This window comes from Rosa chinensis, chromosome 5 (assembly GCF_002994745.2).
Source record: "Rosa chinensis cultivar Old Blush chromosome 5, RchiOBHm-V2, whole genome shotgun sequence".
NCBI lineage: Eukaryota > Viridiplantae > Streptophyta > Magnoliopsida > Rosales > Rosaceae > Rosa > Rosa chinensis.
In genome coordinates this window covers 19,640,297-19,651,229 of record NC_037092.1, presented here as the reverse complement: position 1 = coordinate 19,651,229, position 10,933 = coordinate 19,640,297, and the positions used below count along the sequence as shown (strand labels likewise).

The window sequence follows — 10,933 nt, the reverse complement described above, 5'->3', positions numbered from 1 at the left end:
ATTGCTTTGAACTTGTGATCCTATTGTGACTTAACCGGACATATTTCACACACTAGTTTTCTACTTCTTTCGAGTGTTCTAAAAACCGACACGTGGATTGGCCTTGTGTCTTGTATCCTTTTCATGAGTGCTCTAGACACTAGTCCAAGTTGCATAGCAGGCGTCACCACCTTCACACTCATATAGGTAAGCATGTAGCACCCCTGTAACTAAAGTACTTTCCATCATGCCTATTAAGAGTTTTATAAACTCAACCTCCACCATTAATTCATTACAGGTACCAAGCACTCTTACCTTGGGATAGATATATCATATATATATATATATATATATGTATGTATAAATATATAATCAATTTATATTAGTGCTTGCAATCACTACATATGATGTACTTTGCTCATTGAACTCAAGGACTTGATGTTTCAAGTGTCGAGTTGAGTTTCCATCATTGGTGATTATTAGAAATGGACTTTAGCCCCATCCCCTTTGATGTTTTCCACACCAAATTCCTTGCAAGTCCTTTTGTTAATGGATCAGCCAAATTATGGCATGACCTTACAAAATCAATGGTTATTACACCATCAGTTATTAGTTGCCTCACAGAGCTATATCTCAAGCCAATATGCCTTGATTTGCCATTATATACTTGACAATAGGCCTGTGATAGTGTTGCTTGACAATCACAATGAATAGAGATCGGAGGCATTGGCTTAGGCCATATTGGTATCTCTATCAATAAATTTCTTAGCCATTCGGCTTCTTTGCTACATGAAGCCAAGGCTATAAATTCTGCTGCCATGGTGGAATATGCAATACATGTTTGTTTCTTAGAGCCCCAAGAAATGGCTCCTCCACCAAGTGAGAAAATCCAGCCAGTAGTGGATTTATGATCCTCATGATATGCTATCCAACTAGCATCAGTATATCCTTCCAAAACTGCAGGATATCCACTGTACCTTATTCCATAATTAATGGTACCTTTCAAATATTTTAATATCCTAGAAATTGCATTCCAATGTAATTAACCAGGATTATTAGTATACCTACTTAGCTTACCTACGGCAAAAGCTATGTCGGGTCTAGTACAAGACATGGTATACATTAAGCATCCAATCACTCTAGAATATGATAATTGATCTACAGCTCTACCATTATTTGGATACAACTTCAAGTTTGGATCATAAGGTGTAGAAACTGATTTTGTATCAAAATGGTTGAACTTCCTAAGTATCTTTTCTATGTAATGTGATTGAGTTAATATCAAACCATCATTACATCTTGTAATTCTTATACCTAGGATAACATCAGCTTCTCCCATATCTTTCAAATCAAAGCTAGAAGATAAGAATTTCTTAGTTAATTCTATGCTTTCTATGTCAGTTCCAAATATAAGCATGTCATCAACATATAAGCAAATAATTACACCCTTGTTATTTTGGAACTTGCTGTAGACACACTTATCAGATTCATGAATTCTAAATCCATTAGAGATTATAACCTTATCAAACTTCTCATGCCATTGTTTAGGTGCTTGCTTTAAACCATATAATGATTTAATTAACTTGCACACTTTTTGTTCTTGTCCAGGCATGACAAACCCCTCGGGTTGATGCATATAAATCTCCTCATCTAGTTCACCATTTAAGAAAGCCGTCTTCACATCCATTTGGTGTATATGAAACTTATAGATAGAAGCTAGAGCTATAAGTACCCTTATGGTGGAAATTCTAGCAACTGGAGCATAGGTGTCAAAATAATCTATTCCTTCTTTTTGTGTAAACCCCTTGGCTACTAACCTTGCTTTAAACTTGTCAATGGTTCCATCAACTTTCATTTTCTTTTTAAATATCCACTTACATCCTATTGTTTTTGAACCATGAGGTAGATCTACCAATTTCCAGGTCTTGTTTCCAATGATAGAATCCATCTCATCATTAATAGCTTCCTTCCAGAAAGAAGCATCTTGTGATTTCATTGCTTCCTCATAAGTGAGAGGATCAGACTCTATACTAGATGTAACCATTGTTTGCCTTTTGTGTGAGTCTCTTGTACCTTCTACAAGGTACACAATAAAATCTGGTCCAAAGGATTTTTCTATCCTTCTTCTTTTACTTCTTCTAATTTCTGTATGTTCATCAGACTTACTACAGAGTCTAGATATGTTAGGTGAATTTGATTCACTATCATTATTTCTTGGCAAAACCTCCACCTCTTCATTGTTATTTTTAGATAAAGAAGTGAACTTATTTTCATAAAATTCGGCATCTCTTGACTCTATTACAGTGTCAACTGATATAGAATCATTGGGTTCTATAACAAGAAATCTATATCCCTTGCTATGTTCTGCATATCCTAAGAAAATGCATTCTATTGCCTTTGGTCCCAACTTCTTGATCTTTGGTTCAGGTAATCTAACTATAGCTCTACAGCCCCAAATTTTAAGGTAGTTTAAGTTGGGCTTTCTTTTAAGCCATAGTTCATAAGGTGTGATTTTTAATACCTTAGAAGGTACCCTATTTAGGATGTAACAAGCAGTGAGCAAGGCTTCTCCCCAATATCCCTTACTTAAGTAAGAGTTTTGAAGCATTGCATTAACCATTTCTACAAGGGTCCTATTTTTCCTTTCAGCAACTCCGTTTTGCTGTGGAGTATAGGCTATTGAAGTTTCATGTACAACACCTATTGATTCACAATACGAAGGAAAATGATACTCTCCTCCTCTATCCGATCGTAGATATTTTATTCTGGTTTCACAAAGATTCTCTACTTCATTTTTATATATCTTAAATTTTTCCAGAACTTCATCCTTGGAATGTATAAGATAAACATAACAAAATCTACTAAAGTCATCTATGAAAGTCACAAAATATTTCTTTCCTCCTCTAGTAGGTGTACTATGCAAATCACAAACATCGCTATGAATAATCTGTAGCAAAGTAGATGTTCTTTCAATCTTAGGAAAAGGCTTTCTAGTCAGTTTTGTTTGCAAGCAAGTAGAACATTTATCAGGCATATCATTCACAGGTTTTGGAATTAAATCTAGATTTGCCATGTTATTTAATTTTCTGGTATTAACATGTCCTAGCCTATTATGCCATAAAGATAAAGAATCAAGCATGTAAACAGAAATGGTAGATACTTTATTAATATTAAGTTTGAACATTCCATCACACATATACCCTTTCCCAGCAAAAGTACCACCCTTGGTTAGAATAAACTTGTCTGATTCAATGACAAGCTTAAAACCAAACCTATTCAAGAGACTTGTAGAGACTAAATTCTTTCTAACTTCTGGAACATGGTAGACATCAGTAAGAGTAAGGATTTTTCCTGATGTGAATTCTAATTCAATTGTCCCTTTGCCTTTGATATTTGAAGTAGAAGAATTTCCCATGTAGAGTACGTTGTCATCTCCACTTGGTTCATATGTTTTGAACATATTTTTGTTCTTGCAAACATGCTTTGTAGCACCAGAATCTATCCACCAAGCTTCAGCATCTTCCATCATATTAATTTCAGAAATCATTGCCACAAATTTTTCATTGTTGATTCCTTGTTTGTTCTTAAGATGACGACAATCTTTCTTGAAGTGACCAGTCTTTCCACAAAAGAAACATCCTCCTTTTTTCTTTTTGTTTGCCCTCTGACCTTGGGAGTTTTTCTTGGAAAAATTTTCCTTCCTCTTATTATTCTCATGGTTGATTTTTGGGTTTTTAGGCCCTTCATCAACCATATGAATTTTGGAGGAGGGATTAGCTTCATCAGTTTTCTCACGGGCTCTGCATTCTTCTTCAATGCGAAGATGAGTCCCCAATTGCTCTATGGACATGTCCTCCTTCTTATGTTTGAGGCTCTTTTTGCAATCCTTCCAAGATGGTGGAAGTTTATCCATAATTGCAGATACAATTATAGAATCATCCATATGCATTTTAAATTGATTGAACTGATTGTATATATGCATAATCTCATGGAATTGTTCAACAATTGATCTATCATCAGTCATCTTATAATTGAAAAACTTTGAGACAAGAAATTTCTTACTGGTAGCATCATGTGAGATATACTTAGCCTCAAGTGCATCCCATATTTCTTTTGCAGTAGTCATCTCATGGTAGATATCAAATAATGCATCAGACATGGAGTTGCAAATATGGCCCTTGCAAATATAATCATCTTGTTCCCACTTAACTCGTTCACGCTGTGCAGCAAGGGTTTCATCTTCTATTTCTTGAGGTTTTGGAGCAGTAAGCACATAGACCACCTTCAGGCTTGAAAGTAGGAAATGCAATTTCTTTTGCCATCGTCTGAAATTTGCTCCATCAAAACGATCAAGTTTAACAAAGTTTGCAGTAAACTCCTTCAAAGATGCCATAGCAGAAAATAAAGTCTAAAGATTGTTGAGTTTCTGTTTCTGTGGGTTATGGCTAGTGAAGGAAAATGCTTCAAAGGCACGTATGAATTTACGCTTTCCTTTAGACTTTATTTGCCCCACAACAAGTGTGCAAAGGGGTTTGATCAAATAAGCCTTTAGGATACAATGAAGCCTAGCAGTCCTGCTATTGTTGATCGACGTCTTGCACTTACGAAGATCAGCCAAACACTCAATTGAAAGTTACAAGAGGCTCAAGGTTTCTGGAACTAAAACTGCAGTTTATAGTTTCCAGATTTGTTTTGTAAAGCAGGGAAGTAATGGATTGGAGGAACTAAAAGAATAAAGCAGAGAGTATCTCAAGATATAGGAATTAAGTTATCTTTTTAATCTGCAGGTATCACCCCTTTATATAGGGATGTATATGCCTCTTCAATTAATTGGGATAACCCTTCCGTAAGGGTGGCAACCTTTCATATAAGAAAGATGATGATTAAACCATGTAATTAATATCCCAAGAAGTCACCAGTAGAAATTAACAAGTTAACAACGTTTGCTTAATTTAAACAACAGATTGGTGCTTGTGAAGCAACACAATGCTTCACCAATATAACTGTCCAGCTGCTTCCTATATCTGAGATCCTTTTTGAAATTTGAATTGTGATGAATATCAGTCACAATTCAATTTATCTTCTTTATAATTTGAAAATCTTTCCAACAATCCAGCCACCAATGCCCAACAGAACTCCTTTCAAGCCCTACCTACCTACAAAAGGAATAGTAATTTAGTTACAAACAATGAAAGAAGCTCGATACCTAATTACAACTATGCATCAGCCACTCTCTTGTTGGCTAGAGGATTCTAAAACACAATTAAGGCAATTCTCAAATCATGAACAAAAAACAATTGCAGCACAATAAATCGAGCAAATTCACAATTCATATCCCTACTGATTTGACGAAAACAGAACATATATTCAATACTAGAAACTTCAACCTAATAATCTAAAGGAGCAATCAATAAGGAGATTATCAAAGTACGAAAATAGATGTAGAATACCACAAAGTAGCAACTTGTAACCCTCACCTCAACTTAATAACCGAGCTTCTTAAAACCCAAATCGGAAAGAAGTTTAGTTCTTCTCCTTGTTTTCTCTTCAATCCGCAATCTCAAAAAAAAAAAAAAACAGAACTAAGAGGTACTCATCCCAAATAAGTATCTCGATGGGGAAGAAAAACAGAAAAAAAAAAAAAAGAAGAAGAAGAAGAAGAAAAGGTGAAAGTCAAACGGTGAAAGAGATAAGACCTTGAGCTAGGTGGCTTCTAGGTGTCAAACACGTGAAGCTAGCATCCACTGATGCTTAATAAACAAAAATAAACTTAATCTAAAAACTAACTAGCTTTATCAATAACAAAAAAATAACCTTAGGTAAAAGAACATGGTAAAAGAACTCATCCTAAAAACAACTTTAGGTAAAATATATAAGTAACAGATTAAGAAAAAAGAAAAAGAAAAAAATTTGTTTCAGGATTTCACACAAGAAATCAAAGTATGCTATAATCTTCTCACCAACATCTTCCCATTTAACTAATGGACTTCTATCCACTATGGCACTATTTATCATTTCAACCAATTTTTCATCATAACCTGCACCAGAATCTTGCACAGGTTTTGATCTTACAATATATTGGTATGACTCCTCATTGCTGGTATGCTTGTACTGGGATGCAGAGCCTTGGGTCTTACATGATTTCGTGAATTCGACATTGTTGATAGCTGCAGTCCAACCTCAAATCAAAGACCTAAATTGTAATTCAAATCAGTGACAATGGGACACTGCATATACAAATATATATACAGAACATCAAGTTTGAACATAGACCTTCAACCAAAAGTTTGAACATATACAAATATATATATATATATAGCTGTCAATTTGTTGTCAATCCTTCAATAATACAAATATCTACAAAAATGACCGCCATAACTAATTAAATAAGAAATTAATCATTATAACCGCAACACATCAAAAATACTTCATATTGCAATTAGTACAAAAATGGAAAGTATTTCTTCATAACATATCCACTTCAACCAAGACAATAAATAATGCAACAAGTTTTGTGTTTACACAAAAGTGGAGAAGAACAATATAACAGCTACATATATATAGAGTTCAACTCAGCTGAGAGATTACTTGGATAATAACTGAAGAATGGTGGAGTATTGTTTCTTCTAAGGATAGAACATATCTGCTAATGCCTAATATAGAAACGTGAAGATTCAATAGCCATTAATGAATCCTCGACAATACATTCAATCTTTCCCAATGTCATTTTCCAGTATGGTTAATGCATAATCACAAAAACAGAGCCAAAACCTCTGAAACTTCCACATAATTATCGTTATGATTAACAAACTCATATCAAAATCAACACAGAATATCAAAGACTAAACAAAAAGGTTGAGCTAGATATACCCTCAATGATTGAACTTAGTGGCTTTCTGAAGCACTCCAACTGGCCTCGATCTTTGAGCGAAATAACCATGTCTAGGGTCATATAGTGTAGAATGAATGAAATCACGAACCTGCCCAATTGAATTCATGAGCTTTATTATCTTGAATTACATAAAGTGAAGAGTCCAAATTGAAAATGATAGGAAGAGTGAGTAAAGTGGCTTACAAGAACTGGTTTTTCACCAACAATGTGTGTGGAGAAAAGGGCTTGCGGTGGAACTGCCCAGAGTTCACATGGATTCACTACACACATAGCAATTTTACTGTCCTTACAGCGCAGAGTGTAGAAGTGAGATAGATAGATAGATAAAGAGAATACCTTTGGGGCTGCGGAAGAGCAAAGGAAGCGTCTTGGAACGAAGAGTCTGACTCATCATCGCCATTCGCTACCAGGTGATGATGCTTGCGGGCCCACAGAGAGGTTTCTAGCGTCGTTGACGAGGGTTTCAGTGGTGGTGCAGAGGATGGGAGGGAGGTTTCACTGAGTGTGTCGAGAAACCCTAGAACAAATACACCATTGCTAAACCTCCAGGGAAAAACCCTCCAATTGAACACTACCTTCAGAGAGAGTGGGCTAGGATTGCGAAGGAGAGAGGGAAATTAGGGTTAGGCTTATGAGGTAGAAGGTCTTGGGTGACTGTTTGGGGGTGGAGGTCGATTCTCGAAGAATGTCTGGGATTAGAGAAATTAAAGTTCTTCTGGGGCCAGATCCATGGTTGATTCAAGACAGGTCGAAGCTTTAGGGCCAAAGATTGAAAATTTGGGGGAGATTTGGGGGGGGGGGGGGGGGAGGGATATTGGGAACGGAAGAAAGGTAGTAGAAGAAGAAGGGGAGGTGGCAGAAAAAAGGTGGAGTGAACCCTGATCAAGACTATTGGTTTCAATAAAGACTACTTAAGTTGTTTAGTGGGAGACTTCAAGTTTCTCCAACAACATAAAATTAATGGACTGTTGTATGAGTATATGATGACAAAGAAGGTTGAGAGGGAAAATTTGCCGCCCTTGACTATAGGTTTCATTTGAGTGAAATTTTGCCGCGCGCTGTGCAATTTGCTTTCATGCTCAGACAACAGAGCTATGATAATCTGTTGTACAAATTTGTGCATCTTGCACTAGGTGTACCTAGAGGATTTCTAAAAATTCATACAACATTTCATTATACAACAGATATCAAAAAAACTGTTGTGTGGATGGTTCAAATTGAGCTCCTTCTGGGAGGGAATTATGTGCTCATTTCCCTCCATCTAGGTCTCACATTCATACAACGGAAACTTCTTAAATCAATTGTGCAATATCTTCCTAAAAAAAAAGTTTTCAATTTGCTTACATTCACACAACAGAAACATATTTGTTCCGTTGTATGATAGAGTTTGTGTTAATACACAACATCAGATTTTACTTCTGTTGTGTGATGAGTGTTGTGTGTTTCAATTTTTGTAGTAGTGGCACTAATTTCTTCATGAGTGAACATCTCATTTGCTTTGCATCTCTAGAACTTGCTTCATATCTTTCGAAACTCTTTGTCTCAATTTTAACATCTTGGAAATGATTTAGGCAACTAGGAATCCACCTTGGCCAAATGAGTATGTCCCAAAATGATTGAATATCTTTAGATTATCATTTTGAGCCTTTCAATTCTTCACACCATAAATGTCTACCCTTAACTTAAACACTTGCCTTACCCTTTCAAGTTTTCTTAATGAGCAATACGAGATTGTTTATGTCATGATGCTAAAAGCAACAAGTTTGGGGGTACTCGGAAAAGAATTAGTATAAGAATGTTCTTCGTTGTGCAATTTTACTAAATGAAAAAATATAAAAATTCTGTAGTAAAAAAAAAGAAAGAAAGTGAAACAAAAGAAAATCTCAAAAGAATGTTATTTCAATTCAATAATTAGTTTTTGTTCAAGTTTGGGGGAGTGGTGAGGAAGTGAAAATTTTGAGCATATTTAATTCTCAAGTTCTTAATCTCAAATGATTGTTGCTTATTAAGTTGCTTGAAAATTGTTTTTCCATTCCACTTCATTTCTTTAACCCCTCACCCTAAGCCTCATTACATCCAATAAAAGCCATTTTTCATCCAAGATGTGATTTTGTTGATAAGTGGAGATAAGATTGAAGAGCAAGCATATGGCGATATTGCATGAGATTGTTTTGAGTGTAGAATAGTTAACCCATAAACACTTGTGTGAAAAAAAAAATAGAGTGAATATCTTGTGAGTTTATGGTTAACATGGTTTGACTTGCATTCTCAATTTTGGTACATTGAAATGACAAATTAGAGACATGTTACACATTTCAAAACGCAAGCATTTGATCCATGATCCATAAAGTTTTAAGACCTAACTTGATTTCCATGCCCTATCTATATTGTGTTCTTTGAGGAAATTGTTGGAAGGATTAGGTAGTTGTTATATTATCGGATTTGGGTTAGTTTGCCTGAGGACAAGCAAAGTTCAAGTTTGGGGGTATTTGTTGGATCATAATTCATATACATATTTGTGCCCTAAAACATGGAAATTACTTGTTCTAAAGTCCAATTTAATGTTGACTAATCCAATTTCATATTTTTGTATAAAATCATGACAAGAGGAGAAAAAAGTGAAATTCCGGCAAATTTTCCATGCAGTACCACTTTTGGCGGCACAAGAGGCAGCGCACCACCATGAGTGGTGGTGCCATGTATTTTCCGGCTACATTCATGGAGGAGCATGGAAGATGAGTACTATAACATCTATTTCATTACATCCATTCACCATCATTCTATCTCAACCAAATTCCAACCCTTTTGGTTTCAATTCAACCAAACACTCTCTATTACCCAAGAGTCCATCATCATCAACACTCCAATATACATCATGTTTTAGGTTTAATCATCATCCTTCACTCATCATTCCCTACTCCAACCTACACCATCACTCTCATGCCATTTTCCCTTGAAATTAGGATCTATTACCACTTTTCTACTCCACCTCCATGCTCCATGCAAGTTGTGAGCTGCTCCATTTTGCTTCACAACACCATTTGACAACTCTCCATCTATTTAAGGATCTATTCTCTCAAGGAAGAGGGCATCACCCACACTTAGCCACTACATCATTTTCTCTCTCTTTTCTCTACACAATCCACCACCATCTCCTCCACAAAACATCCATCTCCACCACTTCATTTCCCAACTACATCCCTACTCATAACATCTTATATATATCAAGCATCATCATCATCTATAGTCTTGAAGAAGGAGTTCAAGGAAGAAGCTAGAGCACAAGAGGAGCCACCACATCATCTCCATGACAAAGTTTCCATGATCAACCACTTCATCATCCTTCACTTGTGATCATCCCTAGTCATTTCTAAACTCTATTCTTTGATAGCTTAATGTTTTCCACTATGTTGATGCTAGTCTATGTAGATATGTGTGAGTAGTCTATTATTGGGGCTAGGGTTGAAAGCCCTAGCCAAACTTGTAATGAATTGATGTTTGAATCTTATTTGATGCAATTTCCATGATCATCTTCACATGCTAATTCAAGAAGTGAATTCTTGTATTTGAATCTAGTTAATTTGAATACTTTGCATTTGTCATTACATGAACAATGTTTAGAGAGTAGCTAGCTTTGAACATTAATAGCATGATAGCACACTAGGTGTGTATGTGAAGGTAGTGAGTTAAAATCACCTAGACCTAGGATTGGTTTGCTTGCTTGATTATCTAAACTCAAACCTTTATGCATCTTGGAGAAAGGAATTGATACTTATCCGGTAATATAACTTGTTCTTGTATAGTTAGTTTCGCACTTATCCTGTGGGAATTGATAAAATCAAAGGAGTTTAGGTCTTAATAATCTTATCCGGATGCTAAGAGGGTAATTGGATACTTGGGATTGCATTACTTATAGTTTTAACTTCAATGCATGTAAAAGAGGCTATGGTGAACAACCCAAAGCTCTAACTTCCATCCATTCTATCACATCTAGTTTAACCTAGCCTAGTTTACATTTCAAGTTTTTATTGTGTGTTTATTTGAGTTTAAACCATCTCCAAC

The 10,933-nt window shown here is 35.6% G+C and overlaps 1 long non-coding RNA gene across 1 annotated transcript; it reads right to left on the bottom strand.

Moving 5' to 3' along the window:
- Nucleotides 1–5,091: 5,091 nt before the first annotated feature.
- Nucleotides 5,092–7,247, bottom strand: LOC121049063. The gene is made up of 4 exons (XR_005799235.1): nt 7,055–7,247; nt 6,850–6,959; nt 6,052–6,172; nt 5,092–5,135 (listed from the first exon to the last, which is right to left on the bottom strand). It is a non-coding gene; the product is annotated as an uncharacterized LOC121049063 (long non-coding RNA).
- Between the last annotated feature and the right edge of the window lie 3,686 nt (nt 7,248–10,933).